This window comes from Marmota marmota, unplaced genomic scaffold, assembly GCF_001458135.2.
Source record: "Marmota marmota marmota unplaced genomic scaffold, marMar, whole genome shotgun sequence".
NCBI lineage: Eukaryota > Metazoa > Chordata > Mammalia > Rodentia > Sciuridae > Marmota > Marmota marmota.
Window position 1 is genome coordinate 118,333 of NW_026006332.1, and position 16,955 is coordinate 135,287.

The 16,955-nt window shown below is 56.5% G+C and overlaps 1 long non-coding RNA gene across 1 annotated transcript; it reads right to left on the reverse strand.

Annotated features, from left to right (window-relative positions):
• Window positions 1–1,490: 1,490 nt before the first annotated feature.
• LOC125614733 lies at window positions 1,491–6,607 on the reverse strand. Its single transcript, XR_007345295.1, has 2 exons — window positions 6,146–6,607; window positions 1,491–1,669 (listed from the first exon to the last, which is right to left on the reverse strand). It is a non-coding gene; the product is annotated as an uncharacterized LOC125614733 (long non-coding RNA).
• Between the last annotated feature and the right edge of the window lie 10,348 nt (window positions 6,608–16,955).

Genomic DNA, 16,955 nt, shown 5'->3' on the forward strand with positions numbered 1-16,955 from the left:
TTTGTCTTAAATTACATCCAACTTCCTTCATGGTCAGATAAGTGCTGATGGAAGGATGAGAACTAAGTAATGATGTTCTAGAAGACAATGTAATGAATAATGTGAGTGAGTCCTTTGCTCTATGGTTTATGGAAAGGCCTCAATGCCATGGCAATGAAAATGTCTGTTACTATGGCCAAAAACAATGCGTCCCAATAAAATTGGGAAAAGATTAAAAATCTTCTGATGAGTGTTTGGCAAGGTAATAATAATCCAGATTATTGTATTGACTGTTATGAAGATAATATGTTTTCTACTAATTCTTTTTGTGTTTCAATAGCAGATTGTGATGACCTTGGACCAAGAGCCAAGTGACTGAAAGAAAATTTCCCAGTTACATTCTTTTTTTAATATTAAGAAAGGGGGAATATGTGGGAGGCCAACCTTACAGGTGACTGAGTTACACTCCCCAGCTGGGTGCTGAGGCGCTCAGTCACAGAAATGGGTGTGTCTTGCTACAGCCCCATGGGTGAAGCTATGCTCACCTGTTCCTTTGTAATATAACCCCTTGCCCTGTTTAGGATAGAATCTTCCATGGAAGTGCCTTGTGTGTGTCCCCTCCTCTTACTGTGCCCTGGGATGTGGCCTACCCAGGTGTCAGTCAACCTGCTGACAGTGGACATCATGAAGGTAGACTCAGCCCCTGAAACCTGACCCCTTGCCTCATTTGAATAGCTTCTCCTCAATAAAAGGGGTCAGTGCGTGATCTCTCTCTCTCTCTCTCTCTCTCTCTCTCTCTCTCTCTCTCTCTCTCTCTTTCCGTGGACCCTTAAGGTCAGAGGAGCCATCACAGCACCCCCAAAGAAAAAGTTATGTGTGTCTCTTGTGTGGTTATTTCATTGTGTGGTTATTTCATGCAGCCCAGTTAGCCCAGTTTAGCTAGAGTGACCCCTGAGCCTTTTAGTCCCTAGAACAGAAACCCAGCAGGTGGCCCTGGCCAAGGGCTGTCTGCTCCCCTTTCCTAAGGAATGGCCACCCCTTCCTGGGCCTCTGTGGTCCCCTCCTCCACTCACCTCCCTCTTAAGAGCAGTTCCTTTTCTGTCTAGCTCTGTACCCACAAATTCAAGAGGGGGGAATCATGAGCAGATGCAAGAAGGGGTCAGGGGCTAGGGGTGTCAGGACGGCAGCTCTAGTGGGAGTCTGCCTGAGACTTGTTGTGACTGAGTTGTCCCCAATGATGAGTACAAGTGCCTTCCAAATAAGAACATGGAATGGAAAGCTCTGGAAGAACCAAGGGGAGTGGGGGAGGGGAAGGGAGGAAATAGGAAAAGTCACCCCCCCAAAAAATGAGGGGCCAAGTTTGACCTCAGTCTACCCCTTTTCCCCAGCCCAGGGCTTCTTTAAGAAGACCCCAGCTGGTCTCCAGACACACAGGGCAGTTCCTGAGAACTGGGTCATGCCCTAGCTCCAGGGGACCAATAACTTCTGCACCTTGAAAACTCATACCCAGCTCCAAATTAATCTATTTAATGAAGGAACAGGAGGAACAGGCTTGGGTCCAGCCCACTCTCCCAGCCCCCACTCTGGGTTTCATGCAGTGCATCTTCACCTACATTTAACACGGGATCGCATCTCTGGAGTCCTAATTCCGGAACATTCCAGGACTCGACCAGGTACTCATCCCGTGGATCTGAAAGATAGTGCATCAGAAGGTCAAAGGATCCACAGGCCACCCACCTGAGTTCTCAGATTTCACCCCTTACAACCTTAATTAAAACTATATACCATGGCTGTCAGAGACCCTATGTCAACACTCAGTACCTCCCAGACCTCCCAGGCCCCTCCTGGCCTGCAGCGAATAACTTCCTGGGCTCAGCCGGGTCTTGGTGGGGACTGTGGAGTTGGACAAAGAAATAATATGTGTTTAAAAATTGGATCAACCTGAGACTGAACCTGGAGGATATTCTCTTGTGTCTGAAGTGTTTAGGGTCAGATGATCTCATCTCTCTGAGCCTCCATATTCTCATCTGTAAAATGGGGCACCACAAGACCTACCTAAAAGGGACATCAGGAAGAGGGGTAGGCAGCGTCATGGTGAGGACAAGCTCCTTGAGGAATGGCCAGCAGGGAGCGGGCTTTGTACCAGAATGTGTTCGATGAATGAAAGAGTGTGGCATCAAAGTCACCCAAAAGCATTTCCCACCCCTTCCCTCTTCTTTACAGCTCTCCTAGTCTGAGCTGGATAGTTAGTAATCCACTGCTTCAGTGAAGGCTGGAGTCTCCATCTTTCCCTCCTTGAAATGGGGAGAAATAAGAGTGCCTGCCTCCTCGTTGGATTATGAGGGTAGTGTGACATTTTGGATAAAGCTCTCTAGGGTCTAGAAGAATGTCTTTCACACCTGCTAGTTGCCTTTACCATTTTCTATCTGGTATGTGGAAGGCACCCCTGAGCACCTGGGTCTCCCTGCTTCCACTCTTGCCACCCACACCTACTTATTGTTTATAACAACCCAAATATTTCTCTGAAATTGGCCTCTCTCTGCCTAAAATCCTCAAAGGTTCCCTGTGGCCCTCCTAACACAGACTTCAAGGTTTGGCCACATCTACAACTGGACCCCTCTCTCTTTGCTTCCCAGCCCTCCAGTTGGCTTCTGCTATACTTAGTGCCACAGGGACTTTGCACATGCTGTTCTTTCTCTGCTCCCTTGGCCTGTGAATTCCAGCTCAAATGTCCCTTCTGTGTCAAAAGGGACTATGGAAGAGTTCTTTGCTACTTACACCCTGAGCGTCACACACCTGTTCTTTGTAGTGTTGCCTCTGTGTGACCTGACATTTCATGGAGTGGTCGGTGCCTGCCTCCCTCTCTGTATGATGAGCTTCACAAGAACAGGGGCCACGCCTTGTTTGCTCTTGGTACTCCATGGTATTCACTACTGCTCTGGTGTGGCTGGCTCTGTTTCCTATTGTCAGGCCATAACTCATTGTTTTATTATCCTGGGGATTGGGGGATTTGGGTTTGGGTTTAGGTACGGTATGGTTTGCCCATTGGGAGATTAACAGAGAAGCCCTGGCCAAGGGCTTGTGGGAGCTGCTGGATGGACGTCCAGCTCCCTTGCTCCTGGAGCAGGATGACCCTGAAGAACCCCCTAGTGGCTCCTAGAATTCACATGGTGGGATTCGGTGTCCTCTGGGAGGGAGGTTCTTGAAGGAAAGAATGAATGCAATGAACAAGGCTCGTTGTTGGAGAAAATGCCCGTTTATTGAGGAACTCCTCTGAATATTTATAGAGCCGGGGGAGGTTTGACAGTTATGACAGTTTAATGGTTGAAGGGTTTGACAGTTGGCATGGGGTGCTTTCTGATTGGAGGGTAAGGATCATGTGAGCCAGCAGGGCTAGTCTGATTGGTGGGTAAGGATCATGTGAGCCAGCAGGGCTCACCATTGGACGGCTCTTCCCGGGGGGGATGGGGAAGTTAGTCTTTGGAGCCAGAGACTCCCAACACTAAGGACGTCTTCCAGGGTTTGCTCCCCAGAGTCTACACTTAGCACTTCACACGCAGGGTCCTTTTAATCTCTTTGCACCGTGCCCCTTGGCATACGCTGTGTTCCCCTGTTTGTGGAGAACTTGGGGAAGGATCAGAAAAGCTCTGGGTCTTCCCTGTGAACTTCCCTGTTTCTGGAGTCCTTGGGTTACATACAGCAGGAGGCATTTCACCAACACCACAAGGTTAAATAGGATCCGATTGTCTCCAGGTTCACTTTTGCACAAGGACTTGGGGAGGGGAGGACACGGTTGACATAGGCAGATGTGTCAATTGGCAGGATTCTGTTTTGCTATGTTGACATCAGTACAACTTACAGGGTGGCACTGCCGGGGGTGGGGGGGGCACCTGTGGGCCCAGGTTTGGTTGTTGCAATGACCAGGAGTACTCCTGGGTTTACTGGGCAGCAGCCATTCCCCCCAGATGTCCTAGATGGCCCATGCCATCTGCACCCCACTTGGAACCTCGGAGCCTCAAAGCTCACTACTGTCCCCTCCGCTGACAAAGCCCCTTCCCACAGACTCGAGCGCCAACCTCAGCTGTCCTGCATGTCGAAGGACATTCAGCAGCACCCCTGGCTCCTGCCTAGAGGCCAGCAGCACCCCTCAAGCCATGACAACCCCAATTGTCACCACATGTCCCCTGACAAGTGGCCCGGTTGAACACTGCACCCCAGACTGTGGCCCCCTTTGGCTCTCTGGTACCTATAGGAAGGAAGACCCAGGGCCAGCCCTCCCAGGCAGAGGGGAGAGGGGCTTCAGATGGCTGGGGGACAGAGCTGCTGCAGGGGACCTTCTGGGTGGAAACAAGAGTGACACATAGTCTCCTCGTGCCGTGCCAACATTCTCTGGCTGCGTGTGCACAGCAGAGCACCCCCACGGGCCCTCGGTGGAGGCAGACTGTGCCCCCATCACCAGGCAGCTGCCTTCTGGTGTCGCTGACACTGTTTTTCATACTTAAAAACAGAATGAAACCAACCAAACAAACAATCAGTTTTAAGACTCTTAGGTGAAAGGCAGCGATTCCCAGCGCCCCACAGGCTCCTGCCTGTGTGCACAGCTGCACCGTGTCTGGCAAAACACATGGGGATGATTTATGTTATGGATAGAGAAGAATCTTCAGGGAAGGAGGGAGCATGTGTGTCCCTCCACACTTCAGTTAAGAAGGGGGGGAGAGGGAGAAAGGGGATGAGAGAGAGAGAGGGAGGGAGGGAGAGAGGGGGGCATCCCTGATTGGAGCGCCCGCTCCTGCATCCTGCTTCCCTGGCCTGAGCACCCGCTCCTGCATTTGAGCTCCTTCACCAGCGCCTGGCTCCCGCCCTGGGGGCTGCAGCCAGGCAGCTGGGAGCCCTGAGAGGTCACCTCGCTAATTCAATAAATGAACTCTGACAAGCCTAAACGGTTGTTTGGATGGATCCTCTCTCCTCCCACCTCCCTGGCTGCCTGAAACCTCAAATAAAATAAATTAAATAAAACACAAGACACAATCCCAGTCTTTTCCGGCTGCCTTCTCAACTGGGAGTCAGAACAATGCTAATGACACAGGGCTGGGTGGCCTGAGCTGTTTTCTTTCCCTCTTGCCTCCTCCCCCTGGTGGCAGGCTGGCCTGGCCAATATTCCACTGGCTGCCATAGGTGTCTTCAGCCAATCGGAGGTAATGGCAGCCACTTGCACCTTGCTGACAGCTGCTGTCAAAACACTCTCACAAGCGGCAGCTCCATAATAACTTGAAAATGAGATACAAATGAGCAGCTCCTCCTGAGTGGCCTGCAGCCCTCTGGCTCTGGATGCTGAGCTGGCTGTGGCCACAGGAGGTGTCCCAGTCTCCCTGCCTCAGCCTCTCAGGTCACTGGGTCATGGCATGCCCAGGGCCCCCGGCCTGAAGCCTGTACTCTTGGGTGACCACAGACTTACAGGAGCTGTAAGGAGGAGACCCCTCCCAGCTTCCCAAGGGGACAAGACCAAAGCTCAACCTGACCACAGGAAGGCGGCCAGCGCCCCCACAATCCCAAACCCCCAGTCCTGCAGGCACCTGCGTGGTGGCCCCTCAGCCCACGACACCTTCCCACAGTCGGCCTGGCGCAGACAGAGTGTCATCATCAACAGGTGCCTCCCTGCCCCGGCACCCATGGATCTATCCGTCTTCTCTCCAGTCACTTAGAGAGCCTTAGCCAAAGGACCCTCCAGCATGCCCCCGGCTGGGATGGGTGCTTCTGAAACTCTGGGTGATTCTCAGGGAGCCCCCAGGCTGCTGAGGGGCACAAGGGCTGGTTCCTCCCCGGCTGAGCAGCACCTGTGTCTTTAGCCGCGCTCCTACAAGTCACCTGGGTTGCTTCCGACTCTGGGCTGCTGTGGACACGGGGGCGCATCCCTGCTTCCTCTCAGGGAACTGCTGCTCCTGAGGCAGGAGCTGCCCTTCATACAGCCCACGCACACAGTGTGCCCGCAAGCTTCCAGAGTGCATGGCCAGCACCACAGCCCACCACCTCCAAACCAACCCTGGACCCTCAGCTGTCCCCCAGTGTCATCTGCCCAACTCAGAGCACCACTGAGCCACGTCCAGGCTCCAGGACTGCCTGCTCTAGACCTTTCTTTAAACAAAAGGGTCTGTGCAGCTTCACTCACCCAGTTTCCAGGCTTGATGAGCTGTCAGCGCCTCTCAGTTCCCGTGTACAGGTGGCCACAATCTTCGGCCCACTCCTTGACTGGCAGACGTGTCCCTCTCCGCCGGCACACCAGTGCTCACTTCTCTGGCGCCGACGCCCAGACAGCAACCCCAGGTCCTGCGGTTGGGCATGGTCACTCCCTTCCTGAATGGTTGTGCCAATTTCAATTCCCACCAGCACCATGCAAGGACCCAGCTCAGGCACGTCCCAAGCATGTTCCCATCCCCACTGACTTGTGTCCCAGACATTGCAGGGTGGGAATGTGCGTGTCACTCCCCAGCGCCAAGTTGGCTCCAGGCAACTTCTGCAGAGTCAGCTGGGCAGGCCCTGCACACCTTTGGCAGGGTGTCCAGCCCAGGTCCTCTCTGCAGATGCCACCTGGTCAGTCCCTGTTCCCCCTGCATGAGGAGCCGGCCCCCAGTGTTGTGGCCAGGCGGGAGGCGAGGCGTGGGATTCTGCCCAGCTGCACTGCTAATGGGAACCGGGACAGCCTGAACTCCTGGTCTCCTTCCAAATAAAAACATGCTGGGCATGCACTCGTCCCTCTGTCCTGGGCCCTCTCCTTAGTGGCACTGTGTGGCTGCCCTGCAATGTGCTTCCCTTCCCAGTGGCCGTCCTGTCCTCAGACTGCTCTGGTCCTGCCGGCAGGAGGGGCGCTGTGGGCCGGCAGGGCTGAGCTCCCAGTAAGCAGCGCATGGTCAGCATCGTGGCCTGGCCTGGGTGAGCTCTGTGTCCAGCTGAGCCTCAGGGGACGGCTGAAGACAGGCACGTTCAGGGAGCTGGACAGGTGCCACCTGGTACGTGGAGTGGTGAGGACAGAGCCTTTCTCAGGGCTGAGGAGTTGGGAGGCCACCTGACCCATGGCCCTGGGTCCCCAGGCTCCGTGGGAGAGCAAATGGAATCCTGAGCACAAACCCCAGGGGCCTTGGCAGGAGCAGGGCAGGGGCCACGCACACAGGGCCTGTCACACAGGCAGGATGTGCCTTCGAGGGCGAGGAGCATGGGCAGTGCTCCAGGGGACATGGCGGGCCTGGCCGAGGCGCCTAGCAGCCCAGACACAGGCACATGGTGCAGAGTGCAGCCCTGGCACCGTAACCATGGCTGGTGCTGTCTGGGGTCTTACGATAGAGAGAGGGCGGATGTGGGGACAGGGGCTGAGGAGCTCATGTCCTCCACGCTGATGCCTCCCTGGGGCTGGCCCATCCACTCATGGCACTTCACTCTGCTGGCTGCACAGGACACAGCATCACCCTGGTTCCTCTCCCCACCACAGCCTGGCTGAAGCCATCTGCAAATGTGCCCCCAAAGTGCCTGGCACCCCCGTCCACAGCTGCCACCAGCCAAGGCCACAATCAGCTTGGCCTGTGACTGAGGCTCTCAGAGACCATCCTCCAGCACTCTCGCTGACCCAAGGGGTGAGGCTGAAGGATGGCAGGAAATGCAAAGGGTCACTGATGCCATGGCCACCGTGAGGACGATGCCAGGCGCCAGCCACCGCAGAGCCCCGGATGGAGAGTGCATGGCGCTGACACGGGGAACCCGCTCAGGCAGGACAGAGGCAGGGTGCAGGCTGCACCCACAGCCACGTGACCCCCACCTGCAGCCACGTGACCCCTGACACCATCAGTGCTGCAGGGCAGGGGAAGGTGACCCGGGAGAAAATGACACTGGGTCGAGTGACTGCCACATGGAAAAGAATTGCCTCTGACCTCAGCTCCGCCATGCGCCAGGATCCACTCAGGACGGACAATGCGGTCATGTGGGAAGGGCCAGGGGTCCGCGGCTGGGAGGAGGCCCGGGCCTCTCAACCAGGAGACGAAATGACAGTGACGACGTTAAAATGAAGAGCCTCCTCATCAAAGGATGCCTAGTGGTAGAAGCTGCCCACGGGATAGGAGCCACGGCCTACATCCCTGGGACTGGGACCGAGGACACATAAATCACCTCGATAATGAGAAGATCTGAAGGAAAATGAACCAGAAAAGCGAACTCTAAAAATCGGGTGAAGGGCCTGCAGCCCGCAACAGACCAGACGTGGGGTCCACGTGGCTCATAGTGTCTGGAAAACTCGTGAGTCCCCAGAACCACGAGTAACAAAGCCATGCCCCCCACATAGCCAAGAGGGGAAAGCAAGTGGCTAGCACCCCCCACACCTGGGCCGGCCTGACTGTGCACCCCTAGGACTGCTCCCCTTCCCATACCTGTCTGGCGACGCCCGAGCCAAAGTTGTGACAGAGACCCACACAAGACCCAGGCACATGTGCCCCCGTCATCTGCTGTTGCTCAGAAATAGCCAGAAATGCAAGACGCCCCAAATGCTCACAATAGAGACCAGAGAAGAACCCCTGGGGCAGGGCCGAGGGCCCCTGAGACGAGCGGTGACCCATTTATGAACCACACAGACGCAGGCAAGAAGCCAGAGGTCAGTCACAGTGCAGCTGCTCCTGGGGACGGGGCAGGGTGGGCACAGGGACACCCAGCGTCGGGGCAAGCGCTGGCTACACCCATGCACAACGCACACCGACTGGCACCTGCACCTGCACCTGCATCCCCTGCAGCTGTGTCAGGCGTCAACACAGAGGGCCCAGCCCTGGGAAACCTTTGTATTGAGAAATCTGATTTTTGGATTTAGCCTCATTTCTCAGCATCCTGGTTCCTCTCCAGTCCCCCAGGCCAGCTGCCCTCGATCTGAGAGCTAAATCAGGGAGGCCTACCGCCCTGCCTGTCCCCCATCCCAAGTGGTGGCTGTCTGGCTGTTTTGTTCTTGGGGGGACTGGGAATACCAGCTCCTCCTCATTCAAGCCCCCAGAAGCCACTAGCCTCCAGTGTCTGAAGAGCAGCCCAAATTCCCAGTCACTCCCCTGGCTCAGGTGGGCCTTCTGGGGCCTGCACATGCCCGTTCTCTCCTGCCTCTGCTGGCCCCCCACGGAGTTCCAATGCAGAGGGGTCCGGAGACCAGGCCCAGCCAGAGCTATCATTTCACAGTTGACCCCAGATGCTTGGGTGGCATCTCATCTGAGAATCTTGGCTTCTAGAGCCAAAGCCAGCAGCCCCCCAGACAAGATCACCCCTGAGGATCCCAAGTCCACCAGTGAGAGATGAGGCTCTGCCCTTCAACCCGGAAGCACAGGCTGGGAACTCTGCCCTGCCTGGGATCTGGCCCCTGGGTTCCCAGGAGTCTTTGCACCTGACTGAATGACACGGGCCCTCCTGGGGCCTTTACAAGGAACCGGAGCTGTGCACTGAGCTCCGTGGGGAGCATCTGAACCCCTGTCCCATGGATTTGCTGAAGTCCAGGCCCCATGGACCCATCCCCAGAACAGTGGTGACACTGTGTGGGCAGGGACAGTGCTGTGTGCCATGGAGGAGGGGCCAGGCCTCCTCCAGAGCAGGTGATGAGGAAGATCCGGGAAGCAATATTCTGCCTTCGGGGGAGATGCAGTTCCTGCAGGGGGCATGGCCAGGAGCCCCAGCCCCTCTTCTCTGTCCCCACCCTACAGCAGAACCCTGCTGGCACCTGCAGGGGAGGAATGCCATCAGCCAGGGCTGCTCCCAGGCCACCATTGAGACCCCCGCCTGAGGCCCCAGGCCCTGTGTGAGGCTGCTTGTCCCCTGTCCTTGGCCGGCATCCCAAGGCGGGGATGCTCACATGCAGCTGACTAGGGCTTGGCTGAATCCACTCCTGAATATCAATCAGGCCGCCATGCCCAGCCAGGGGACACAGACTGACTAATAAGCAAAGCTTTCGCCCCAAACTGGGTCTGGGGAAGGGGAGCGGCAGCGCCGGGCAGCCGCCAGGTGTGGGCACGACGTGACCAGAATGAAAAAACCCCCGGGAGCTGCCCGCCACAAGGAGGCCCGTGCCCACGCCCGTACTTGCCTGGGGACCACCAGGCAGCTTGGGGAGCAGGGTCCCACAGGCAGGCAGAGCCAAGGGAAGCCTTCAACTCGGTCCTGCCTGTGAGGGGGACGGAGGGCACAGGGTTCCTGGGGGGAAGGGCAGCGCCATCTGGGCAGAGGTGGGGGTGCAGCCTCTGGGGGATGCTTGGTGCCCACCCTGGGGTCCAGCTGGTGTGTGCCATGGGGGAGCCCTGCAAGATCCTCCCCACCCCAGCCAAGGGCCAGGGTCACCTCTCCAAGCTCCTCCTGACCACAGCTGCTCACCCGACCCAACACCCCCGGAGACGTGGGCTGCCTGGGCACCCTGCCCCAGGAGGGCCAGGACCCTGGGCCCCCTCATCCTCCCCACAGCCCGGACTGCAGGGGACCTGAGGGCTGCCATCAGACAGCTGAGCCCCAGCACTGCTGCTTACCAGCTCTGTGACCTCTGAAGAGCTACCGTGCCTCCGTTTCCCCTTATGTACAATGAGTTGGGGAACAGCCATCTCGGGAGTCACTGGGATGACCACGTGGCTGTGTGGCTCCGGCCAGATGCTGTGCCTCTCTGAGCTGGGTTCCCATGTGTGGGAGGGTGGACTGAGGAGGTTGGAATGAGATGTATAAATGCATGCTGGGCACTGGGAGAGGTCCCTGTCCTTACCTCCCACTTTCTAGTCTCCTCCCTGTCTCCCTGCTGAGCGGCCAACATCATTGCCTGCCCCAGGTGGACACACTCATGCTCCACACCCCGCGAGTCGGGCACCTCTGTGTTCCCATACTTACTTCCAATGAGGCAGCAGAGACCCAGAGAGGTTAGGAGACTTGGCCGAGGCCACTCAGCTGGTCGAGCCAGGGTGGAGCTGGGCTGGGGTGAAGCTGTCCACCCTCACTCCACAGCCCTCCGCTGGGATCAGCCTCTGCCGCCTTTCAGACACAGGGAGCCAGCCCCGCCTGTCCGCAGAAACCCCCGGAGGCTCTGGGAACTGGAATCTCCCCGCGGGCTGCTGGAGGGCCACTCTGTCCTCACGTGCGGGCAGCGAGCAGCGGCATTTGGACTTTTTACAGGAGCTTCAGGGGGGAGTTGCAGAGAGAAGCTCAGCTTGGAGGTTCCCCTGCCTGGCGAGGCGTCTTGGTGGCTCCGTCCCTCCCTGCTGGGATGAGGTCTCCTGTCCTGCCTAATGGGGGGGTGGGAGTGGCCACGGCAGCCGGACCACAAGAGAAGAGGTGGTTCTGCCTCTGAAGCCAAGGACAGGGACAATGACCCGAGAGGCCCCTGAGAGGTGTAGGTGGGGCTCAGGTGGGAGGAGGGTGCATCTGCCAGGGACCGCGGGGACCTCCCGGCTAGCGTGGCTGGGCTGTGTCCATCAACTGTGTGGGGCTGCACCTGCCCCATCTTATAGCTGGGAAACGGGCTTCCCAGGGTCTCGCAGCCAGAAGGGGGGACGTGGCATTCCGGCCAGGCCTCCAACCCCCAATGCCAGCACAGCCCACAGACCAGGGCCTGGGGGACTCCCAGGAGAGTCCACACCCAGCTGCCCCAGGAGCCACAGACTGGGGAGTCACCGTTTGGGGGACGACAGAGGGCAGAGAGGGCTGAGCTGGGGGTCAGCGGCACCGGCCGGTGTCTGCACGTGTGGGAGGGGCTGGGGGCCATCGTGAACTTGGCCTCCGCCCACCCCAGGCCAGTGAGTCCAAACGGCCAGGACAGGGAGGTCCCCATGGCCCCTCCCCAGCAGCACAGCATGGAGGACAGTGTAAACGCCAACAGCCTTGATCACCCAGGGAAGTGACCGGGGCAGCCGCCTTCATCATGGACAAGCCACATCCACCAGCTCCCTCGACAAGGACATCACGGGATCTTGAGATGTGGCTCTAGAGAGCCTCCCCAGTGGCCCAGGCCACCCGCTGACAGTGGGCCAGGTGTGACCCCACGAATGGACCCTGAGAAATGCCACAGTGGTGTTTGAACTCAGGTGAGGCCAGTGTTTGGGGCCCAGGTCATGCTGAGGTCAGTTCAGGTGGCCTGGCCTCTCCCTCCTGCACCATGCAGTGGCATCTCCCTCACCCTGTGAGGACATTCTGGGCCTGTGCTCCCTTCACAGAGATGGACCCATCTACTGTCACCACCACCGTGGGAGGCAGATCGTGGTGTCCCAGACAGAGATGGCACAGAGAGGTGCTGTGCCACTTCCAAGACCACACAGCTCCCCTGGGCAGGATGGGGATTAGAGATGGAGAAGTCACACCCAAGCTCCTGCCCTGGACCACTGCATGGTGACACTGGTGTGGCATCACACGCCTGTGCATGCTCCCAAGGGAGCCCTGATCTGTCCCTCGGTTCTAGAGCCCATCAAGTAATAGGATTCAGTTGGATGCCATGGCACAGATCTGTAATTCCAGCCACCCAGGAGGCTGAGGCAGGAGGATTGCAAGTTTGAGGCCAGCCTCAGCAAGACCCTGTCTCAAAAGACAGAAAGGGCCAGGGTGTGGCTCAGAGGTAGAGCGGCCTGAGCTCCACCCCTGGTACAAGAGGGACAGCAGGCTCCTGACACACTGGGAAGCATCTCGTCTGAGCTCGCGCAGGCCGCAGCCAGGCTCCCGCTCCCTAAGGGTGAGCTGGCCAGAGGGGCCGGCTCCATCTGGGGAAGGATGTGGGCCAGTGTCCTCTTTCCTGACCAAATGTAAACATGGAGGGACAGGCCAAGCTCAGCAGGGAAGCCGGAGGACCTGGCTGCGAGCTGCCCCGCCCGCCCCTGGGAGCTGGTGACCATGTCCAGCTTTTGAAGAGTGGGGATCCATTGACTTAGTGACTACTGAGGGCCACCAGGCAGTGGGGACAGAGCAGGTCCCTGTCACACCCCAGTGCAGGAGGCCGATATCCAGTAAGATCTACATGATGAGGCTCAGAGAGGTTCTGGATGCTAGAACAAGACCAGGACAGCCTCGCTGGTGTGGGGACAGTCGTGCCACCGATGTCATTGTGTAAGGACAAGCCAAGAGGAAGCTTGCCAGGGGCCTGTCCGCATGGTGTATGCACACAGTAAGTGCTTAATTCACGCAGCCTGTGCAGCCGGGCTGTTGGCGCTGTTCTCTGTTCTCCCATCAGTGCTTGGGCCGGCGCTGGGTCAGCCAGAGGCACCAGGCAGGATGGCCAAGGTGGCAGCTCTGAGGCCCTGGACACCCTTGAGCCACCTGCAGCTCCTGCTCCTGTGGACGTGACCTCCAGGGGACTGTGGCCCCGTGCCCTGGGGAAGCTCAGCCAGGACCCTGGGCACCGTCCCCTGCCTGCTGGTCTGATCCTGTTCCCCTCCGAGTCTAGTCCCCTGGTCGCATTCTGTGGCCGCGCAAGGTGAAGGTTGCCTGAGGAGCTGTGGCCGCCTGTGTGACAGCGGGCAGTTTCTCATTTTCCCCTCGAGTGGTTTCACGGCCCCTTCAACACACAGCGAGGACGCAGCATGAGAGCAGGCCCAGCAGCAGAGGGGACCAGGACCCTCCCTGCCCTGCCCCCACCAGAGAGAGGGCGGGTTTGCCACGCTGGCCCTGGCTATGGCCTGGGAGCCAGGAGGAGTGTCACCAAACACGGGGGCACACAGCCCCAGCAGCCCCCCCAGACTCCTGTCTGGGAAACGGGGCAGAAAACTGCACAGATGCCCTGTTCCCATAGAGGTCTGTCCCCAAGTCGGTTCCCTGAAATGTGGGGTGTGGTTCAGCCTTGCAATTCCTTTGTCCTCTGGGGTACTTCCAGCCCCCCCCCGCCCCAGTCTGGTCACCTTTCCCCTCAGGGCAGTGGGAGACCCGGAGCAATGCCTGTCCATGACATGTGGGTGGCTCTGTGCCCGTTCTCCAGGATCAAAATTGAGGCTCGGAGAGGGATGGTGACTTGCCCAGGGTCAGACAGCCCTGAAATGGCAGATTTCAGGCTCTAAATCTGTCTGATCACAAAGCCAGTGCTCTTTCCAGAAGGTTCTCTGATGAGCTGTGGCTGTTGTGACATCAGCTTCCCTTGGGCTCTCCAGCCCCACTGCTGTCAATCAGCACCAGGATCCAGGAGAGAGGTCCTGCCCCACCCAGCCTGTGGGTGGCCCCTCTGGGTGCTTCCCCTTCCCTCTGGGGCTCCTTGGCCTGACCAAGCCCAGCTCCTGGGTCCCCCTTTCTTATATAAAATATTTGACCATACCTTACCGGCCATGTTTTTAGGGGGTGATAGAGGCTCTGTTCCTCTAGAAGGCCTTAGAATATCTCCTGATCTGAGTGAGCATCTTCACTAGGAGATTTCGTGGTGGCCTTGGCATGTTTTTGGAGGAGACGGCTTTGAGGGGGGAGCATGCCAACCGCCATGCACCAGAGCGTGTCACTCAGAGGTCTTGGGTTTTGGGATCCGTGGATCCATCCTCCTGCAGTCCTTCCTGCACCCTCTGTCATTATGGCCTAACGTCCTCACTCCATGGGTGAGTCCTCCCCCAAGCGGAGGGGCCCATGGAGGAGCGAACCCTTATGGCAAGGGCAGAAGATGGTTGGTCAGAGCTGTTACTTATACTTTTATATAAGAAAGAGAGATCTGTGGGGATGTAAACTTAAGAAATAAGCCTGAAAGAAGGGTAGAACATCCTTTTAAATGTTGGCAGCGCGGTCTTCCATCTCCAAACGGTGATAGTGGACCTGTATGGGCTTAGAGGCCAAAATATTAATCTGTTCTTTAATAAATTGTACCAGCCTGTTTATAATGCAGGGTCCTATGGACACCATTAAAAGTAAACCCAACAAAGGGCCTAATAAGGGAAGAAGGTAGGGTAAAAATCCATTAAGCCCAGTCCAGAGGGGATTTTCAAATAGTTCCCTTCTTCTCTTTTCTAGATCTTCTTGAAGCTGCTTAATTTTAGTGCGTACTATGCCTGATTTATTGGCATAAAAGCAGCATCTTTCCCCTAAGGCCAAGCAAATACCTCCCTGGTTAGCTGTCAGCAAATCTAAGCCTCGTCTGTTTTGAAGGACCACTTCTGCCAGGGAGTCTATTTGGTCCTGTAAATCTTTAATAGTTCCTGATAGAGTTTGTACATCATCTATAAGTTGTTGAGATAGGCGACGGTAAGAGTGTATAGCCGTGCCTAAGCCAGCTGTACCTGTGCCCACAGCAGCTGTTATTCCAAGGCTGGCAAGGAGTGGTAAGGCCTGTATTGCCCGCCTGTGTCTTTTGACTAAGGTGTCTAGGCTAGGAATGGGTAGAGGTTCATCTCCTGGGACAATAGTTATATCAGGGAGTAATAAGGCAAGAACACAGCCACCGGTCCAATTCGCTGGAAGCCTGGGGAAGGCTGAGTTTCCTCCACACATAAAAACTGTGCCATTGGGGGGACAAAGAGATGGGGTGGGTGAGGAATAATTTTTTACTGTTGAGCAATTTCCAAAGGAAGTAACTCCAACATCAATATCATAGGTATTATTCTGCATCGCGCCTAAAAGACATGATGTAAAAGTGCCTATAGGCTGTACTTTAAAAGGAAATCCAGGTTGGCATGTATTATCATTGTCTATGATAGAATTAATAGGAACTGCCATAGGCATGATTGCCCCTGTTGTCATGCAGAGCCAGCAATCACCAGCAAGGGTGGGGTTGGAATTATTAAGCAAGGAGAAGGTAGTTTCCAAAATATCTAATGTATTGGTATCTAAATCTGGGAGCTGGGATTTAGGCAGCATTAAGGGATGATATGTGAGCTCAGGGATTTGGGGTTTCAAAAGTTTGATTATCTGAAGATGCTTGACAGCATCAGTGGGTCCTCCACCATCAGAGACCCCTGTAGGGGCCTTAATGGGCCAGCAGGAGGGTTTACCAACAGGGAGCCTCAGAAGATCAAAGGCACCAAGACTCCACAAAACCCTCATTTTCCTCCTCAGTCTGGCTCCCTGACGCCCCATCTCCTCCCCAGCACGCACCCCCCAGAGTCCTCTGTGTTGATTTGTCTATGGTCTCTTCATCCCTCCCCCAGCTAGAAGGTTCTATGAGGGTGGTGTGTTACCTTGGTCCTGGCTGACCCAGACTCAGAGTGACAGAGCCCACACTCCCCGCCCTGGGCCACCAGAGCCCTGTAAGGGGCGTCATCTTGCCCCCACTTCACAGAGGAGAACACTGAGGCCCGACGGGTCCAGCACCCCTTGGTCAGCAGGGTGGAGGACCAAGCCTCCACCACAAGGGCACCCACACACAGAGCCCCCAGGGCCCCTGGAGTGACAGGGCCATCCTCCAGGAAGGAGGGAAGGCTGGAGAGTGGCAGGAAGCATTGCCTGCAAAACAAGATTAAAGGGAAGAAAGTTGGGCAGAAGTCGGGGTGGGCTGTGCTGCTTTGGGGTCCCTGGCCACCACCCACACCGCACAGGAAGGGCTGGTGGCCACAGGAAGGGCTGGTGGCCGCGGGGCCTGTCTTTGTGGAAGGCAGGCTGAGATCCTGCCTTCCCTCTGATTGACACTTAAAAATTACTTAAAAATTACCCAGCCGAAAGTGTGGAGTCTCTGACCCCTGAGTAACATCTTTGGCAAGCTTGAGATTTCCAGCATTTTGTCATCTAATTGTTACCACTGTTGACCAGTGACGAGTCCTTGCTTCCCCAATGTTGAAGAATAACACCAGAGAAGCACAAGGAGGCAAGGGCAGAGTAGAAATTAGAAGTTTATTAAAGGACAGCAGAAAAGACTTCTCCTGGAGGAAGAAGGGGACCCAAGAGGTGGGATCCTTGGAAGTGTGGTTGTTTCCCCTTTTTATAGTTCTTTCAGGGATGCAATGTAGGTTGGAAGGCCCCAGGGGTGGGACACATGTGGGCCAAAGAAGTAATCTGGGCCAGAAGGAGTTCATTAACATTTCTTTGGGATGGGCTATCTTCAAATCTGCTGGGGC